General features: G+C 37.3%; 1 pseudogene; it reads left to right on the top strand.

Moving 5' to 3' along the window:
- The first annotated feature begins 1,139 nt into the window (after positions 1–1,139).
- Positions 1,140–1,939, top strand: LOC147638597 (uncharacterized; annotated as a pseudogene).
- The last annotated feature ends 3,175 nt before the right edge of the window (positions 1,940–5,114 follow it).

Here is a 5,114-nt window from a genome sequence, read left to right as displayed (position 1 = left end):
AACTGATGCAAAAGCTACCTGTAATGAAGCAAAGACTGAACAGAAAACAACTCGTGCTATGTAGCACGGTCCACAATAGAATACGTATGCCTAATTGGAAGAAAACTACACTGTCAAAATTTCTGCACAAAATGACGGAAACACCTGTACAGAACTTGTAATGCAAAAACGGAGCCCGAAATGACCTCAGATGCAATTTCTGAGAATGCAAAGCCCAACTAGCCTATTTGTAGAGTATAGGGATCTACAAGCACTCGTGAAAGCTCACCTCAATCGGAGAACGTGAGTTGGAGGGTGCTAGCGGCGTAGCCCTAAGAGCCGATGCCTGCTCTGATACCAATTGTTGGAATTAGGGTTGCAGGAAAGCACACAAAGCTTGGAGAAGAAGAAGCAAGAATGCACACAATACACAGTGTATTAGATTGTGTCAATGTACAAAGATAAGTTAGCCCTAGAATGATGGGCGTGTATACAAGCCGGGGGAAAAAACCTCCTAAAGAGGGAAAAAGTGCCCCGGCGGTCCTAAGTGTGTTCACACACATCACTGCCTATATATATGGCAACACATTTCAGCTATTACTGTATTCAATAATTATAATACGAACGATGGGACATGGATACCATCTACAATTACAATTGGGAGCTGGGTACTTTTATAGGGAAGGAGGAGGAAGAGGAGAAATGCTAATGAATTTGTGGAGCCATTGAAGGGACAAGTTAAAGAGTTCAAGGTATGTGAATCTAGTAAGCGTGTGATAGAGGTACTAATACAACATGTTTTTCAGCATGTAGACTTGAGGGTGAAAAAATTTCCTCTTGGTCTTCCACGATATCGTTCCAACTGTGAGTAGTATCTCAGTCAAAGCTTCTTTTGTTTTAAAGTGTTTGATTGTTGTTATTATGTAGTTGTTTATCCATTCAATCCTATCTCCTTAAAAATTTAAAAGTGTCTAATTGTTGTTTTAAAAATGCCTAATCTTTTGGTTTTATGCAGATATTTATCCATCCAATGGATAGACTGGAAACCAATGGAGAGTATAAGTGGGATTTTTTACGCTTTCCATGCATATGTAGAAGAACAAATTTACAAAGAAAGAACTCATAGAGATCTTGCAGACCATGGCATATTTTTCTATGATATGCAGTACTTTGAACCAAACACATCTTCTGGATGGGGTCGTTTGACTCCATTACCCCTCCCATTATTTGGAAGCAAAGATTGGCCATTGCCAACTTCACAAACTAGTGAAAGTTATAGGATCAGGTTGTATCACGACATACAGAAGTCTCTTAAGACATCTATTGCAACAAAGAATGTGAAGCTTACTATTTTTATGCCTATCAAAGTGTTTGTTGACTTTTTCTTTGATGAAGAAATAAGAAATACTTCAACAATGTTTATTTGCAAATCAAGTAAGGCACTGGACTTTTTGGACAATGGTTGGGGATAGGAGAACTTGACAAAAGGCATCATTTCTGTTTTGGAGAAGAAGTCAATAGTTTGCAAGTACATTATTGGCTCTCAAAACTTCATTGTAACTTTTCACTACACCAGATATCATTATGTTAATGGCAACCTTGTTCCATTAGATCAAGATTTGGAGTCAGATCCCGAGAATACGCCTCTAGTAATGGAGATATATTTCGAAGGGTAATTGCTTACAATGCTGAACACACTATCTAAAACATCTCTTTCTCAAATTAGAGAAGACCTTACATATGAGGAGATTGAACGATTGCCAAAAGATTATACATTTACAATGGATAATAAAAAGGTAAACCATTTATATTTACATTTACCATTTAGTATGCTGCTGTGTAGAACATTATGTAAGATACCACTAACAAAACCCTTTTTTTACAGGTGCCAAGGCAAAAAGAGAAAATGACTTTCTGCAAAGAATCTTTCTCTCATACTATTCACTTGATTAGTCATTGAATGATGACAATCAAAACATTGTAACTCCAAAAGAAATTTAATATATGAAAGATTTTTTTCTTACAAAACAATGCAGGTCTCTTACAAAATTAATGTTAATGTTACAAATGTAAATAAAAGTCTAATGATGCCAATGTCGATCATAATACTCTGGGGCACTGAAGCAATGCCGTGATTTGAGAACTAGACTGTGCTTTGGGACTGAGGTGGCCTTCGATTTTGGTCCTCTTGCAGGCTTTCCATTTCTTCCCATAGTCTTTCTTCTTTCTTCCCCTCTCCGCCTGCATCTCGACCTGCGTCTCTTGGATTCCACCCATTCATCCATCTCAGCTTGCAGGCTGTCATAATCATTTAGGGCAGCCATATGTGCTTCGAATTGTCTTTGTTGCTCCTCGTCTCGCTGACATACTCTCTTTGCAGCTTCCCTTGCAAGTTCGTCTGCCCTCCTGATCTCTTCTTCTGCATGATCATGGACAGCCAAAATAATTCTTTGTACAACTTTGGTCCTGAACTGTTTTACGTGCAAGGGAGCATATTTATTCATAATTATTTCTTGTACACAAAGAAAAGCTTTGTTAGGGACATTATCACAAATCTCCTTATAACATGATCGTGATCCTTAGACTAGGATGGTATGCACCAATGAGCCCAAATACTCCTGGACCACCATGATGACCGAAAGAGCCCTATATGGCTCACATCCACCTCAACACACAAGTTCCAAATAATCCTAAGAGTTGATTCTATTGGTTGTTACCTATTCCAAAATCATGAACACTCTAGGTACTTATCTCAGGAGCCATGTATGTCTAGTACCAACATGCATACTTAGCCATCAGGCACTACCCTACCTAGTACCAACATGTATGCTTAGCCACCACCAAGCACTACCAATGTACTCCAAACCCGCTTCCTCTCCATCACAATAATCATGCTAGGAGCACACCCAAATTTAGCTGAGTGGGGTCAAGATCTCAGACAACCATCTTCATGTGATGCACCTCGTGGGGGATGACACCCACACAACAATCCATAAACCTATATGGTACCTTCACACAATAACAAATACATATGCATCACATGGATATATTATTCTAAACAAATAAGCATAATTCTGAATAATATACACCATATTCACATTCAAAGTAGTGTAAACCATCACAAGCTTGATGAGACATCATAGCAACTCTCTAGTCTCAAAACTTCGAGTAAGTCGAGTTTCTCTAACCATAACATATCTTGGCGAGGTCTTCTCAAGATTTTCCCCTCATTGGGATTATTCCAAGTCTTGAGTTTTAGCAATTATGGTAGCCCAACAAGAGATTAAACATAAGGTTTAAGCATGATGATGATTGTTATAGAAAGATGATTAAGATTAAGTATGCATGATTAAGCAAAAGCTCAATATAATGAACATATGGAGAGTGGAAAAAGAGTTATACTATTACATTGGGTATGGTATTCTATAAATAGGCTTGATTATAAGTGATTAAGAAAGTTATTAGGTAGTAATCACACTTCATTAAGAAAGTTATTAGGTAGTAATCACACTTCATTAACACCCTAATAAAATAGCATCAAAAAGAGCACCAATTTCATAGTAAAATTAAGTACAACCTAAGTTCCTCCATTAATGTTAGTCTTGGAGGTGTGCACATGCCTAAAAACTCTATTCTTGACACCTTAGAACCAAATTTCCCACCAATGTACCACCAAGGTTTTGCATCCACACTTTGGCTTATAGTGCTCTTGCAAGAAGAGCAATCTCAACAAAATTGAACTGTTAATGCATGTAGGAGAGTTGTGGGAGATTAAGCATTTTCTACCCCAATTAAAAAAGGTAAAGGTAAAGTTTTCACTTAGGGTGGCTACAAGATAAAGGAAAAATCAGCCCAATCTTTTAAAAGGATGCTTGAGAAGGTGGATGATAAACCTACGAAGAAAGGAAAATGTAACCATTATCGGGGTACAACTATTGTGTCAAAAGCTAGGCCATTATATCAATGAATGCAAAAAAAGATTGGAGAAGAAGCAAGAGAAAGAGTCACACATGGGTGCGGTTTGTTTTTCTCCCTTGAGTTTGCCGCTCATAGTCATATGTGCAAACACCTCCTTATATCCAGTGAAGGTTGGTAAGGTTGTACTCACTGCTCTACAAATGGCGAGACAATCACTCAGATGTCTTGTTTGTACACCTTAGAGTAACTATAATTTTTTTCCATTACTAGAGGAGGCCTAGTGGTGGTCAAATTTGTTGATGACATGTGTACAATTCATAACCAGAGTGATGGATACATCATCGTAGTATGTGGTACTGTAAGCCATCAGCTTTACAGGTTGATAGATATGAGAGATCATTGGTGGGTGAGCGTGCATTTCATGCCTAAATGCATTATCTACATGTCTCAGCTCTAGCAAAGGGGATGAGCACATTTTATCAAAGTGGGCATCTATCTTTCAATAATGGGTGAGCGTGCATTGCATGCCTAAACACATTATTCCCCTCCAAGGTTCTATTTTCATGTGGCCAAGAGTGCTTTTAAATGATTCCTAGAAGAGACGCATTCTATGCCTCTTTGAATCCTACTTAGATTTTCTCTCTTATTCAATTTTTAAGGCCAACAATGAAGTTCTATCTTTCCATTTTGTAAAGATTGATACAATTACTAATATAAATACAAATTAGGTATCGATACATACAGTGAGATGATTATATTGGCGTATATACCAAGGCCCATAAGATCCCTTACAAAAAAAAAACTTTGTCTTTAAAACATCAATAATATAAATGCCTATAATGGGTAGCTCTCTTGTAGTGAGTCCATGGCCATGAGGTTTCCCCTCTTATCTATCACATGGATATAACTCATAAGTCACTACAAGGGAATGATGGGTTACTGGGGTGATAGTTTATAGGTGCCGGTATGGGGAAAGGCATAACATAAAGCACTGGTATAGGTGCCAGTATATACGTCGGTATAGATGTCGGTATATGTGCTAGTATTGCACTAATAATTGGCCTAAAAAATATTTTTTTTGCTTTTTTACATACCTAAAAAATATTAAAGTATGGTCATATTTATAGTCAAATTTGGCCTTTTTGAGCTCATCTATGATATTAAAAATGTGTAATTCAATGTAGAAAATAAAAATATCACTAGATTCTAATTTTTCT

Source organism: Cibotium barometz, chromosome 5 (genome assembly GCF_041138505.1).
Source record: "Cibotium barometz isolate CiBa-2024 chromosome 5, ASM4113850v1, whole genome shotgun sequence".
NCBI classification, from domain to species: Eukaryota; Viridiplantae; Streptophyta; class Polypodiopsida; order Cyatheales; family Cibotiaceae; genus Cibotium; species Cibotium barometz.
Note: the sequence above shows the minus strand (reverse complement) of the source record. Positions and strands in the feature narration are given on the sequence as shown.